The following is a 16,787-nucleotide window of genomic DNA, read 5'->3' on the forward strand; positions in this document are numbered from 1 at the left end:
GTGTGTAGCTTACTAATAACACATCTGATGCCATGAGATATGTGAGTGCCCATATACATGGGGCGAGAGATAAAACCATTGTCTGTCATGTGGAGAAGATGGTCTGGACAAAAATCCATCTTTGTCCCCAACTCATGTGACGGAGACAGTCGAGTTGTCCCAGTATCCAACTGAATGATTTCATGTCTAATAAGGATTGCTACTCTCTAAATGTGAGAGAGTGAGGGAAGGTGCATCCAAGGAATATTGAAAAGGGGGAAACCTATCTATACTAAATCAAACCAAGATGTTATTTGTGCAAACCAACATGAAGTATCACCCTCACTAGCCAATTATTGTGATGACTCAAGCCCTAGTTGTGTTTATCTATCACATGGGAGCTCCCATGTGCTGTGAATAAAAGGAATTGATCTATCAAGATCCTCCCCTACAATCAGTGGTGCACTCATCTCAACTTGGACATCATGGATACAAGTGGTCTCTCCATGACTCTCCATCCATCATATGTGCACCCTAATCTACTATGGTGATCCAAGATACGTCCCCATATATGAACTCCATTAAGCATGGCAGAAGTGACCAAAGTGCCAAATAGACACAACTTAGGGAATGACTCCTCAAAGTGCACCAATGAACATATCCTTTCAAGTCCTCCTAATGATGCATATCCCCTTGTCAATATCGCCTCTACAACACCTCTTATAAAGAAAGTAGGTCCACTAAATACAGCATCAAGATATGTATAAGAGTCTACTTACTCCACTATATTCTCTTGCCCATATGTAAAAATAGGTGTTGATCTCCTGACGCAATGTGTTCTAGCATTGAATGCCATCACCTTGGTTTTGCCAAGGTTGATGGAGAGCCCACTATCATGTGCATAAGCATTTAACACATCTTGATGTCTCTGCATACTCTCTAGAGAGTTTTAAATAAGTACAATATCATTGGCATAAAACAATAGAGGTATCCATGTACCTGACAATTGTGCCCCTCTATCCCCTACTGGCTCAATATGGTCAAAAACCTCATCAATATACAATCCAAAAAAAGTCGGAGAAAGTTATGACATGCTCTCCTAGCATTGAAATACCTGAGTAGGATGACTTATCCATTCCTCGAGAACTCCCAAGTATCCTCATCTAGTATCATGTATGGTGATTGGCCCTTAGGCAAAGCATATTGAGATGTGCTAGGAGGGAAGTACCATATGGAAATGAAGAGAGATTTTCCCTCCTCTGTTCTAACTCTAATCCACATATAAGGGCACTCTCTCTCTCTCTCTCTAAACAAACCACCTAGATGATAGGGTATAACTCCTCCCTAAATAACACCACTATTCCTTCCAATCCTTCGCTACTATGCTCATCAGGAGCCACCTCTCTACACGTGTTGTCCCATTTGTATCCAATCACCGTTGAACGTGTGCTATCTAAACTTCTATGTGTCTCTGAATAGAAAATGATGCCCCTCCCTCTATTGAAATCCTCCAAAGCTCCATCATCCAATCATAAGGATCCCTCATAGTTCCATACCACAAGCTCCATCATCCAATCATAAGGAGCCCTCATAGTTCCATACCACACGTGTTGTCCCATTTGTATCCAATCACCGTTGAACGTGTGCTATCTAAACTTCTATGTGTCTCTGAATAGAAAATGATGCCCCTCCCTCTATTGAAATCCTCCAAAGCTCCATCATCCAATCATAAGGATCCCTCATAGTTCCATACCACAAGCTCCATCATCCAATCATAAGGAGCCCTCATAGTTCCATACCACAAGCTTCAGGTTAGTCCCATAGGTCTCGCATCATCATGCTTGCATTTTTCAAGTACTACCACTTTGCCTCCTCTACAGAAGGTGAGTTTCCCTTCTCTCTGGAGGTCAAGATTTTGAGCATGCATTCTTTAATGTGTGCTAGTTGAGACTGTAAGACCATCTCCCAAGAAAATCCATGTTCTCTTTAATTTAGGAATCATCTTGAGAAAGTATTTCCTCTCTTCCATGATAAACAAACAATTAGAGAACATTCCTTGGATGTTACTCCATCACCTCCTCCTTTCTTTCCCACTCTCCATACTCTGGTGTGTTTTGGCTCCATGATTACCATATGTGCATACAGGCTTTTCACTTCCACTTCCACAGTGTTGGTGTCCTTGACACCTTTGATTTGCACATGTAAATCCCATGCCTTCCTCCTTTTCTCTACCCACAAAGAGGTCTCCCGCTCTTTCTTCTCCTCGATTAGATTGTGATCACTTGCGTCTTAATGGAAGCCAGCTCTTCTCCTATGGATGGCTAAATTTCTCCTTATTGAAGCTTGGTCCGAGAGCACATGTCCTCCAACACATCCCTTTGCTTTTTGATTTATTCATCTCCTGCTTCCACTTTTCTTTTGAGAGAGGCACAATCTACCCCTCTAGAGCCATGACATTCCCTAATAGGGCCCTTTGATGATAGCGAGGGTACTCTCCATCTCTTTCTTATGTACCAAAAGGGCTTGCTTGATGGTCGCCTCCATGTCAGCCTATCACCCTTTTCCATTGAGGTGTTCCGGGGTGAGCGACAAGAGAGGTGATCTCTAAACACCCCTCAAGGATCCCATGCTACTCAAATGGTGCTGGGAAAACCACAAGGAAGAGAAAATAAAACAACCAACCCACAACCAAAGAAGTGAAGGGGCACCACCTAGCTATGGGATGCAAACTACGATGTAAGAGAGATTTTGTCACAACCAAAAGAGGTGCAACAAAACACGGACAAGAAATCTCACACCAAATGGAGCAAAAGAGAGCTAGAGCAAGGGAAGAGAGAGAGAAATAAAACTTTTGTGATACCTTGTTTGTAACTTACAAAAGCAGATTGTTTGTTATAGTGCTATCACATAGCTTGCACAAGATTAAAACAATTCTTAGTGAAATCTAAACATTGGCATCACACATACATTGTCTTAGGGTTGTGGGACGCTTCTCACCCACCATACCCTCTTACAATGAGTAAGAACTTGACAATGAGAACACACTAGTCACTTACTCAAGTAAGCTCAAATGAAAAAACTTTGAAGATACAAGTCACCTTGCATTTGCCAAAGAGCTTTACACAAATTGAAGGACAACGATTGTGAAGCCAAGCACGCCTTTGAAGCACCAGAAACTCAATTGTTGATAGTGGAAGAGCATGTAAAATAGTGGTTTGAAATGGGACACTCACATTTACTCACTTTGCAATGTGTAGCATCAAAGATTCTCTCATGCCAAGTGTGAAGCTCATAACGTGATGACTACACCTAAATCTCTCCTCGCGTATAGAGTGTTGGGTTTCTTTGTGAGATGCTGGAGATGATTGACAAGAAGGAGAGGGGCATATATACAGGTTAGAAAACCCTCATTAAGATGATTGTAAATCCTAGTTTACAATCTAATCAAATCAAGATTATGATTTTTTGAGTATCAAAATATAGTGGGCCTTCTTTGTCTGCTTGAGTCATGGATGTGGGCTCAAGAAAAAGACATTAATGATGGTAGATAGGTGAAATTAGAGAGTTAAGGAAGGGAAGAGAGAGAGTGTGTGAAAGAGAGAGAGTTTTTACTATGTACATGTTTTGAGGTGAGGTATCTTTTAAGATTAGTTCAATTGATATTTTGTGTTAGTAGGTTAGTGGTTAGTGTTAGCAACTACTAAAAAGTTAATGATATATTTACAATGGGTAGAATGAGGTGCATGGTTGAGAAATATGGGTAAATGAAGTGAGTAAATTCTTGTGATGATGAAGATTTGAAGAAGTTTTGGACTCCCTAATGTACGTTCTCAAAAATGACTACCGATCCTCTTCTTCTCCTTCTCTTCTTACGTCGTGGCCACCAAGGTTGAATCACCACAATGAAAATGCCAATGTTGGTTGATAAGAATCTCCAATTAGCAAAGATTAAACATGGTTTTACATGCTGAATTTTATGTATATAGAGAATGTTATCGTATACATGTGATAGTGATGTGTGTGAACACACTAGGACCACTAGGGTATTTTTTCCCTTTTTAGGAGGTTTTTTCCCCCGTGCACTGTATATACACCCATCACTCTAGGGCTATAACACATTCTCTATCGTGTGACTTGAGCATCCTTCATATTCTCCAAGCTGTGTGCGTTTCTTGCAACCCTAATTCCAACAATCGGTATCAGAGCAGGTTGCATTCTCCCTGGCTTAGTCGCGAGTAGCTCTAGCACACGCCTGTTCACTTTCTTTGATTTCTGTGAGCTTTGGTGAGCGTTTGCAAGTTGACAAAAATTTTGGGATAGCTCGTAGAGCTGAGTTTGCTCAGATTTCTGATTTGGGCTCATTTCGGCTTCTGTTTCCACTACAACCAGGTCTGCACAGGCAATCTTGTCATTTTTGTGTGGAATTTCTATCAGTGTCAAATACTGCATAACAAGTCCAATATAGTCTACTACGGGTTGTGTTGTATAGCACGTGCTGGTCTCACTCAGTTTCTTCTCATTTTGGGTAGTTTGCACATCAAGTGCATACATTTTCCATGGCTGACAACAACACAGATGTGTTCAAGATGTTTGTTTCTAAGGACAGATTGGATGGGGGCAATTACCCTATGTGGGATTACATGATGCAACATGTTCTTGTGTCAAAGGGTGTCTAGAATGTTGTGCAGGAAATTCATGTACGTCCTGGTTCTGAGGATGTAGATGATGTTGAGGATGTTGTAGGTCTTGCTTCAAGAATTGCTGTTATTAGAGTTGTTTTGCCTACGACAGAACAAGATCGTTGGGATGTAAAGGATGTGCAGGCTCATGCATTGATTGCGTTTTCTATGAAGCGCCCCATTACTCCTCACATTGGTTCATCAAAACAGGCTTGGGATATTCTAGCAGGTCTTTATGCAAGCCGCAATGAGGCTAAAATTGCTTTGCTACGTAAAGAGCTGGAATTGAAGATTCTGCATGAGAAAGTTGATATGGACACTTTCCTTGATGGTGTCAAGGATATCAATGAGCAACTTTTTTCTACAGGTGAATTCATTTTAGACAGTTCCCTTGTGCAGACTATTCTTGATGCCTTACCAGATTCTTACGAAACTTTTGCTAGTACTTGGAGACTTATGACCCAAGGAAATCCTGAAGTTTTCAAGTTTGATGCCTTATGCACATTGCTATTGCAAGAGTCACTTCCCAGAAAAAAAAGGACTAGGCAGCGTGCAGTTGAACAGGCTTTTATTACTTCTCAAAGAAAGGGTGGTAACAGCAATGCAGCCACTTCTTATGGTTCTAGTGCTAGTGGCAAAACTTCTGTTCCTAATGCTTTTACTAGCAGCAATTCGTCTGAAAATTATGGTGATAAGGGCAAAAAGAAGATGTGTTGCCATTATTGTAAAGCTAATGATCACTTGATCAAGCAGTGTCCTAAGTTGAAGGCCAAAGAGGCTAAGAAGAAAGAGGGTGGTTCCACTGCAAATGCTGGTTCCACTACAAATGCATCCATTTTTGAGTCTTCTGTGAAAGGAGACTATGATCCTGATGTTTGATATAGAATGGGCTTTTAGTGCAGAGTGCACTTACAATCCTATTGCCCATGATGCATGCATGTTAGTTGTTGCAGATTCACATGTGGTATTTTTACAGTGGTGCTACAAAGCACATTACCTCACATTGTGAATTTTTCACCTCTCTCAAGTCTGTTTCTCATGGAAATTCAGTCACTTGTGCCAACAATGCCTCTTATCTGATTCAAGGAGTTGGAAAGATTCTCCTTACTGTTGCAAATGGTAGATCCTTCACACTTGTTGATGCACTTTATGTACCTAAGATCAAGAAGAATCTTTTGTCTGTATCCACACTTGCTAGACTTGGACTTGTAGTCAAATTTGTGGATGAGAGATGTACAGTTCATGACCTTAGTATTGGTGATGAAATTGTTGCATCTGGCCTTTTGTGCAATGGGCTGTATAAGCTCACTTTGTATGACAAGTGTGGACAAAATTTTGCAAATGCAGTTGCACATTCAAGGGCTATTTCAGATGCAAAACTTTGGTATGCACATTTTGTTCATCTAAATTTTGCCAGTTTGCAGCGTTTGCAAAAAATTGATATGGTTGCTTCTTTGCCACCTCTTGAAGCACCTGTCAAACTTGTTTGTGAAGGTTGTACTTTGGGTAAAATACAGCGTTCGAAGTTTCCAAAGGACGGTTCAGTTAGGGCGACATGCAGGTTGTAGCTTGTGCATAGTGTTGTTTGTGGGCTCATGCAAACTCCGTCCTTGGGCAATTACCTTTACTTCGTGACTTTCGTTGATGATTACTCCAGGCATGCATGGGTATTTCCGCTTAAAGAGAAGTTGGAAGTTTTTATGTGCTTCATACAATTTATGGCTATGGTTGAAAACATCTCAAAATGTACTATGGGTACCCTCCATTTTGATCGAGGGGGGGAGTATATGTCTCATGAATTTAATGCATTTCTAGCTAGTCGTGGGATAAAACACCAATCTGCAGTGCCTTATATGCCTAGCAAAATGGTGTTGCTGAGAGAAAAAATAGGTCAATTACAAAAATAGCACGATGTATGGTCAAAAGTCAAGATTTTTCGCATTCTTTTTTACTTGAGGCCATCATGTGTGCCACTTATGTAGTTAACAGGTGTCCTACTAAAGCTTTGCAATCTATTACTCCATATGAAGGATGGCATGATAGAAAGTCTTCTATTGAGCACATGCGTGTTTTTGGTTGTTTGGCATATGCTTTTGTGCCACAAACACACACAAAAAATTGGATGATAAGGCTATCAAATGTATTTCTATTGGTTATAGTGCTGAAAGCAAAGGTTACAAGTTGTATCATCCACAAACAAAGCATATCCTGGTTTCATGAGATGTAGTGTTTGTGGAAGATTCTGTTTAGCCCTTGCTGTCATGTACTAGAGACAATAATGTGAGCTCACATGACATTTATGACACTTTGTTGCCTCTTTTCAATGGTGGAAGTTCGAAATGTAAATTCCAATGAGGAAAACGTTTACCCTATGGGGGTTTTCGAAAGTGTTACAGATCAACCTATTATTGATGTTGATATACATGTTGTACTTGATGAGGAAAGGGCTGAAAATGGCTAGAGGTATGCCAAAATGGCTGGTGCATACATTGCGTGACAATAAATTGGATGCACCCTTGTCTAGTCGTACTCGTTCAGGCTTTGGACATGCATCTTATGCATCAGATTGTTATGATTTGGCTGTGTCTAGCTTACATAATGTTGAGGAATGTCTATCTTTTGATGAAGCACAAAATTCAGAAAATTGGATGGCTGCCATGCAATCAGAATATGATGCAATCGTAGAAAATGACACATGGACTTTATGTGATTTTCCTCCTAGGAAAAAGGCCATTAGTACGACGTGGGTTTACAAGTTGAAACACAAGCCGAATAGTGAGATTGATCGCCATAAGGCTCGACTTGTTGCAAAGGGGTATGCACAACAAAAAGGCATTTATTATGAAGAGACTTTTTCTCCCACTTGTCGTAAAGAGTGACATCAATAGGATTGCTAGCATCATGTAGACTCAACTAGCAATCTAATCATCCCATTTGCTAGCAATCCTGTTGATGTCATTCTTTTTTTCTACCTTAGTGGCACTTTACATCTTGACTTGTTTTATCCCAAGGGGGGATCATTGCCGCTAGACTTGCATGCTTTCTTGGACTCAGATTGGAATGGTTGTTTTGACATGCAAGTGTCCACAAATGGTTTTTGTTTCATGCTTGGCAGCACATGTATATCATGGTTGAGAAAAATGCAACCTATTGTGTCCACTTCGAGTTGTGAGGCTGAGTACAGGGCAGTCTTCATAGCTACGGTTGAGTGTGTATGGCTCAAACGCCTTATGGCTGATTTGGGTGTTGGACAACATACTCGCAACACTATCTACATTGACATTCAAAGCGCATTGGCAATTGCGAGGAACCCAATTTTTCATGATCATACAAAGCACATTGAGGTATGTCAAGTAGAGGCTCTCAGCAAGAGAGATCAGCTTGACTTATGTGCCAACACAGGACAACCTTGCAGATCTTTTCACAAAGGCATTATCTCGTGAGAAGCTTGAAGCTTTCCACAAAGCTTTGGGCTTACTCCCCTTTGTGGATTGATCATGTCCTTAGGGCATGGCACTTCCCTTTACTCATGTGCCAACTCTTGTTCACCGCATCACTCCAGGGGGGCTTTGTTACCATATACATGTGGTAGTGATGTGTGTGAACACACTAGGACCGCCGGGGCAAGTTTTCCCTCTTTAGGAGGTTTTTCCCCCCGTGCACTATATATACGCCCATCACTCTATGGCTATCTATCTTTCCATTGCACACTAAGTAACACACTCTCTATTGTGTGCCTTGAGCTTCCTTCGTCTTCTCCAAGTTGTGTGAATTTCTTACAGCCCTAATTCCAACAGAGAAGAGATAAGAAGCTGTAATTTACAGGTAATAGAGAGAGGCATACAAATGGTGTATGTACACATAGAGTTCATATGAGAGGTAATAGAGAGATACATAGAGATGGTGTATGTACATGTAGAGTTTATATGAGAGCTATATAAGTGAGAGAGAAGGTTAATGGTGAAGAGGGTGGGAGAAACCATGGAAGTTATAGGTTTGAGGGAGGGATAGAGAAAAATTTGTGTGTGTGTGTGTGTGTGTGTGTGTGGAAGTGTGAAGGAAGGTGAGAGAAGACTAGGGTGACTTGTGAGAAAAAGTGTGCAGATTGGGTTCCACCAAAAAATCCATATCTCACCGATGAAAACTCCAAAACTTATGAAACAATTTGAGGTGATTATTCAGTAGCTTGTGAGATAAATTTTGTATTTAGACCTCTTTCTCAAATTTGAAGTGGACAGGGATGCCGAAAATCCCACTAAAATGCCTATTTTTCCTCCTACAAAAGTCTTCAGTGGCCTCCCTTTTGTTGAATTTGCATAATCCTCCAAGAGTGAGTCCCTCCTTGCATGAGAGAATGACCTAATAGATTCTTGAGTATTTGAAAATATACATGGATTAGGATTATTCACAGATACGATATATGGATATGATGAAACAAAACAGATTAGTATATAAAGAATTTATGGAATCTAAATAGTGCCAACTGTATATAAATATAAAATCAAAAAAAGAAATATATGAGAATAGATGGAATCAAATGACGGGGCCCTCATTTGTTTTTATTTACAAGACGTAAGACAAAATGCATGTAGAAAAATGGGAGGAATCTCAAAGGTCGAGCGAGATTTTCCGAGTAATCCCTAAAACGAGCGAGATAGGGCAAGGCACATATACAAAACAAAAACCAAATATGATTTCTTAGGTGACTTCAAGCACAACAAAAACTGCCACATGGCAACAGGAAGTGGTTCGTGTCTATGATTCTCTCTATTTTCTTGAGTAGCGTTTAGGGATAGCAAACGTCGACTTTGATCTGAGCCTGCCATCAATGAGATTGACACCCTCCTCCTCAATCCGCCCCATGGGCCTCCATATCTGTTCTATGCGAGAATGGATAGGCATGATTCTCTCTCTCTCTCTCTCTCTCTCTCTCTCTCTCTCTCTCTCTCTCTCTCTCTCTCTCTCTCTCTCTCTGTGTGTGTGTGTGTGTGTGTGTGTGTGTGTCTCTCCCCCGTTGAACACTGCCTTCTGCTTACTATCTCATTGTGCCCAATCTGGAAGACCATTGACATCTTCCTCTTAATTTGTGTCACAACTGCCTCGCACAAAGCTGTGTGCGGACATATGTGCATGAGCGGCACCAACACACCCTTAAAACATTTTGCTGGCATATCCTCGACTAGCACATTGCATTTCCCATTTTTTTGAAAAAGAAAGATGCACATTGACAGCCAATATACCATTTCCTTTTTACATTTTTTCTGATGAAGCAAGCAACAATAGCAGGTAGCACATTAAATAAGTAGCATTGTTTGTTAAATCTTGCTTATAAAACAGACACATTTTTGGCGGCGGAATTCACTTGGTGTCTCTTAGGGATAGTGACAGTTAGCACACCATCTTCAACTACAGGGGTTACATCATATATTTGACATTATCAGGCAGTTGAAATTGTTGAACTAAATGGCCAAGCAATCTCTCAGTGGCATACCATGTCACGGGTCCTTTCTCTTCCACATTCTTGAACTCCCCAGTGATTTCCAAGGTACCCTCTTCATGCATATGCACTTGTACATCCTTTTTGTTGCTGATACCAGGAAAACATTCAATTTAAAGATGTGGGCGTTGGAAGTCCTCTCTCTCTCAACCTAGAGAGAGAAGAGAGAGAGAGGATAGAAGAGAGAGAGAGAGAGAGAGAGAGAGAGAGAGCTAAGCCAGTCTCCATCGCTTTTTTTTTCGACAAAGAGAAATTACACCGAAGCACGTACAGATGAGAGAGAGAGAGAGAGAGCGATGTTAAAAAAAGATCGATGGAGACTCGCTTAGCTCTCTCTCTCTCTCTCTCTTTATTTTTTTTTGGAAAGAAAACTTAACTAAATAGGTGCTACGATTTTTTTTAAAGAAAATAGGATGCAAATCAAACTAAATGCGATGCTATCTCTCACTCTCTCTCGACTGCAGCATGGATGCCCTTTCTATTCCAAGCCAAGCATGCTACAGTTGCATGTAGCAAGAGCCCTCCTTTGACATATGCATGATACAAGGGCAATGAACTCTCTCTCTCTCTCTCTCTCTCTCTCTCTCTCTCTCTCTCTCTCTCTCTCTCTCTCTCTCTCTCTCTCTCTCTCTCTCTCTCTCTCTCTCTCTCTCTCTCTCTCTCTCTCTCTCTCTCTCTCTCTCTCTCTCTCTCTCTCTCTCTCTCTCTGCGTCTCATAAGCAATCTCGTAGTGAATTCTCTACTGTTAGGCAAGGATTGTGGTGCCAGGAAAGGGGATCTTGCTCTCTTGTAGTGTAACCTCTGATAAAGAGAGGTAGATTGCACAGACAATGTAGACATGGTTATATAGAGCTCCATGCAGTGCTTAGGAGGGTGGCGAAAGCGACACGCTTGGGAGGAGAGTGCAGGGACGAGGAGGAAGCAAGGACGAGGAAGAAGCAGGGGCGAGGGACGACGAGCAGAATATTCTCACTTAATGGATTTTATTTGAAATTGAGCATGTAGGAGCTATTAGCAATTACAAAAGCAAGAGCTTTAGGTTTATAGAAGCTAATCCACATCAGCCAAAAAACTAGTGCTAGTAGAAGACTAAGATCGCAATTCCCACCACCGAGCACAACAAAAAGATACAATATGTGCACTAATTAAGCTAATCTGTAGCCGAAAAACTACTGCTAGTAGTAGCGTAATTCCCATCGAGAACAACAAAAAGATACAATATGCACTGATGACGTAACTGGGGACATTTTTTTCTACTGAGTCCTATATTTTTGACTCATCGATCGGCACCGCCTTCTCCTCAGTTGCCTCACCGCCAAACTGCTCCAAGTTGGAGAGCCCACCCTTCTTTCCCATTTCGCGGTATCATTCCATCCCCATATGCTCTTTTCGTGTCTACCCTCCCTTGATACGCCCTTCCGCAAGGCGCCGCTCCTGCGCTTCCAAGGTCTTGCCTCCAACAATGACCGTCTCTCTAGCGCGGGCCTTTTGGTCAAGCTCCTTGCGAGATTCCATCGTCTTCGACAGTGTGGTTTCTCTTGAAAAAAACACAAGGTTGCTAGCAAAGATAACGTTGACCGCCTCAAGAAAGTAGTGTTGGCTTATCTCTCTCTCTCTCTCTCTCTCTCTCTCTCTCTCTCTCTCTCTCTCTCTCTCTCTCTCTCTCTCTCTCTCTCTCACAGTTTTTGACACACACACACACAGAGAGAGAGAGAGAGGTGCTTACCTCCTCTCTAATCCTACCAAGCCGGCAGTGTCCACGGTGTGTGTGAGAGAGAGGGGGAACGGTGGGGGGAAGATAGGGTCCATTGAGGCTTGCATGAAGATATTACAATGTCCATCGGCCAACACGAACATTGCCACATGCATACACCGCACACTCACATGGTTCTCATACTCCATCTCCCTTGCTTAAACGTTCTCATTGCTAGTTAATACTCAAGAGATTCTCCCACTCCTCATCAGTACACCGTAATGCTTTGCTCCGCCTCAGCCACCGATCCAGCTTCCTTCTCGCTATCCTTCTGCAGCAATTCTTCAAAAACCACTATACAAGCTTGTTCTACTTGTGTCTTGAGCTCGCTTCTACACAGCAAGCAGCAATTGCTGTCTGAGTTGCATGTGAGACTGTAAGTGTGCGGGGCTCACCTCAGATTTCCCCATGTTTTTCGTCACGCGTATGCGTGTGTGTATTTAGGGCGTATCTTCTTGACTTAGGACTCCCTCTATATCCTATTATCCGGGGGATTTTAAGGCAGGTGGCATACACCGAATCATCTCCGAAGTCGAAACCGCCCTTCTCTTTGGCTATTGCAATTGCTTTCAAAGGCTGTGGGTGGTGGCTCCACTGGCATTCAAGCCATAGCTCTCTCTCTCTCTCTCTCTCTCTCTCTCTCTCTCTCTCTCTCTCTCTCAACTTGCTTGCATCGACTTCTGCCCGCATACTGGCCAAAGTGGGTTGGCGAGCTCAAGCTCAAGCTACAATTTCTTGGTAGGAGAGAAGAGGTGAGCACCTCTCTCTCTCTCTCTCTCTCTCTCTCTCTCTCTCTCTCTCTCTCTCTCTCTCTCTCTCTCTCTCTCTCTCTCTCTCTCTCTCTCTCTCTCTCTCTCTCTCTCTCTCTCTCTCTCAGTCTCTCAGCTTGTCTGCGTCAACTTATGGCCAAGGTAGGTTGCGAAACAGTCCCCCAACCAAAAACTTAGCAACCTGGACTCGAACTCTCACTGCTTCACATGCGCATCTTCCAATCAACTGCGCTAACAATGTAGGAGGCTGCATAGTGCTGCCCGACATAGTGTAGCGCATTAATGAAAAAATATAACCAAGCCCCCCAAAACCTACCTGGCCACGATTTTGTTAATGATTGTGTGTCATTGACCCCAGACTATTGCTCATGCCAGCATGCTATAGTAGATGACTCCATGTCCTTCCTTTTGTCAGCCCTGTCCTTTGTCTTTGGAACTGGCATCTCTTGGGATTTGTATCGTACTTTTTTTTTCAAAAATTGTTGGGACATATTGGCATTTTTGAAATTGAAAAGGGTACGATATTAAGCTGAGACAAATTTTTCTGAAACACCTAAGAATCAATGGGAAAAAGGGAGAACATTGAAAATCTCCACATAAAATTTAGGATTTTTTGAGGGTTTAACACTTTAATCTGCCAAATCTAGCCGGTTTCCTTCTAGGTGACCCTCAAAACTAACCGATAATTTTAATTTTTTTGCTTTAAAAATACACTAAAGATCGGTTTTCTATGGCGCTTTTGTTGAAAATCGATCGCTAATTAATGTGCCCCTGATAGTGATATTGTTTCTCATTTTAGAGAGAGAGAGAGAGAGAGAGAGAGAGAGAGAGAGAGAGAGATCTAAGCATCTTCTCTCACTTAGTGTCATTCTTCCATGATCCATTGCAAAACAATGCGTTCTCAATACGATGCAGCTCCTTCCCTCATCTCGCTGGTAAGATTTTCATACAAACTTATCTTGAGCAAACGCAAGCTCAAAACAGATTGCATTTTTTTGCAACAAAATTAGTATGCAACGTCACTACAACGGCTTCCCCTCTTGTTGAAACTATCGTTCCAGATGTGAAGAAGGCTCCAATACTACCTTTTAGAGTAGTGCATGGCTTTGATCTTCATAGATTGGAGAAGAATTTGCCTCTGATAATTGGTGGTGACATGAATATTCCACACGAGCAAGGATGTAAATCATATTCCAATTATAATGTGCTTGTCCATTGAGTAGTGAATGTTATGGCCTTCTTGATATCTGACATCTGCCATACTTATTCAAACAATGATTCACAATAGAAAGGAGTAGCATCTTCAATCTTTTGTGAAAGAAGCTCTTCATATGAAGACTCACGCCCCTAAGCTTTGAGGTTGTCATATTGTATGGTAAAAAGATCCTAATTATTTTATTTATTTACAACTAATTTTTTTCAGTTATGACGATGCCTTTCTAGAAAATTTTAGGCATAGAACTCTATAAATTTTGGTTGTAAATTGATTAAAAAAGTCCTATATTGGTCAATTAAGGAAAGACATGATTCTATTGTAACAAAATAAGTCTTTCATAATTAATGGTGTTTGCCAGCAATGTGTTCTGTAAGAAGGGTGTCTTTTATGAAGATCACAGTCTTGTAGTATAGATAGGGCAAGACGACATGGAAAAGACGATTGGTGTATAAATGATCTAATGAGGTGCAATAAATTGCTATCAAATTGATGCTTCTAAGATGAGGAAGGATTCACATGCTCTCAAGTATAAATGACAATCAAGAACCAAAGTACTAGACACAAGAGCACTACAAATGACCTTACAAAAAGAAACTTACGATGACTTGAGCATTAAGTACAAGGCTAGAGCTCTTATCAGTCTATTAATCTTACTTTTTGCTCAAAACATGTGAAGCCCAAGCAAGCCCAAGAGAGAAGATAATATTTTCAAATATTGTGTTTATTTTCTTAAAAGTAAACTTTGATCTTTTGGAATTTAGGAGGTAGTCTATCCATTGATAACCCTTTCTGTTGTGGTGCATCAATATATAACAAACGATAAGTATTCTGTTGACGATAAAATTTACTATATTGTGTACAAACACTTGCTCGGGTTTGTCCTTGCTCGTAAAAAATCGCTCGGTGCATGGTAACAGTACTCGAAAAATGGTAGTTTAGTAAAAGGAATGGCTTGCATGAAAATATTTATTTATATAATAAGAGTTTGTACGGTGGTAAGAGAATTACAATAATGGTGAGTCAATGTACATAATATACTTAGGTAAATAATCCCCACCTAGGTAAAAATATTTAAATAAATACCAAAATAAGTATAATAAAAAATCCCTATATTTAGGCCATATATGTAATGAAATATTTACACACAAATGGGCCATAATAAACCACTGTGAAGCGTAGCTATGGCTGGATCACAGGACACTGCTCTTTACAATATCAAGAAGCTGGATGGAACCAATTTCCCATTGTGGAAGAAGCAGATTTGGCACGTGTTGGTACAAAAGAAGCAGATAAAACCTATAAAGCTCAAGGGGATAAAACCAGAAGATATGGACGAAGATGAATGGAGCGAAATGGATGAATTGGCACTTTCTACCATTATGCTGACTTTGGCAGAAAGCGTTTACTTCAATGTAGCAGACGAGATGTCGGCTTATCAAGCATGGTTAAAGCTGAGTGATCTTTATGAGAAGCAGAGTGCAGCTTCACAGGTATACTGTCTTAAGAAGCTTGTTGACTTGAAGATGAAAGAAGGGACACCTATGTCCAATCATCTAAATGAATTCAACACAATCTATAGTCAGTTGTCAGCTCAAGGTGTCAAGTTTGATGAACCTGTTAGAGCTATGTTCCTGTTGATCACATTGCCGGAAAGTTGGGACACTTTTCGCACAGCTTTGAGTAATTCTGCACCTCCAGATGGTTTGAACATAGCAGGTGTAGAAGGAAGTCTGCTTACTGAAGAAACCAATAGAAATACAATGGACAAAGGCAAAGGAACAGCCTTAGTTGTCAGGGGAAGAACCAAAGAAAAGTACAAAGGTGGAAAGAGGAACCAGTCTCGTAGCAAGTCCCGCAGTGCTAAAGGCAAGAGTGACATAGAATGCTACCATTGTGGCAAGAAGGGTCACATGAAAAGAGACTGCAGAGAATGGAAAGCAGAAAAAGGCAAAGAGAAAGCTGAAGACCATGGTGAGAAGAACAAGTCCTCAGTGAAGATTCAAGAAATAAATGTGACAAACACTGTTGCAGAGGATGACAGTCTAGTGTCAGGAGACATCTACTTCTTGAAGAATACAATGGACTCAGCTCTTCTTACAGCATCTGATGGAAATGCACTGAGTGACTGGATTATAGACTCAGGGGCATCACTTCATGTGTCTCCAAACAAGGAGTGGTTTACCTCTTATGTGACCACTAAAGATCATGTTCGGCTAGGCAATGTGCAGACATGTGAGATCTTAGGTGTTGGAGATGTTCAATTGAATTTTCAGAATGGCTCTTCTTTCACGCTGAAGAATGTGAGACATGTTCCCGCAATTACAAAGAGCTTGATCAGCACAGGTTTACTTGATGATGCTGGCTACGTCACCACTTTTGGACAGAACATGTGGAAGATACCAAGGGTTCTATGACAGTAGCACATGGAGTAAAGTCTGGAGGACTTTACATGATTTATGTATCAAATGTCTCTAAAAATGTAATGAATGTAACCGAGCAGCCGAACGTTTCTTTGTGGCATAGCCGGTTAGGACATATGTCCAAGAAGGGAATGGAAATCTTGTCTCGTTTTGGTTATTTTCCTGGCTTTTCATTTAATGATTTTGAATTTTGTGAACATTGTCTGTATGGTAAGCAAACACAACAGCCACATAAGCATAGAAGCAGTAGAAGAGATACACAGTTGGCATTTGTTCATAGTGATTTGGGTGGACCTATGCCTAACCTATCTCTAGGGGGAGCTTCTTACTTCATGACATTTATAGATGATTACTCGAGGAAAGTATGGGTTTACTTTCTCAAGCACAAGGATGAAGCGTTTAGTGTTTTCAAAATGTTTGTGACACTTGTGGAGAATCAGAATGGCAAGAAGCTTAAATGCTTACGCACTGAC

This window comes from Adiantum capillus-veneris, chromosome 23 (genome assembly GCF_014529385.1).
Source record: "Adiantum capillus-veneris isolate H3 chromosome 23, ASM1452938v2, whole genome shotgun sequence".
NCBI lineage: Eukaryota > Viridiplantae > Streptophyta > Polypodiopsida > Polypodiales > Pteridaceae > Adiantum > Adiantum capillus-veneris.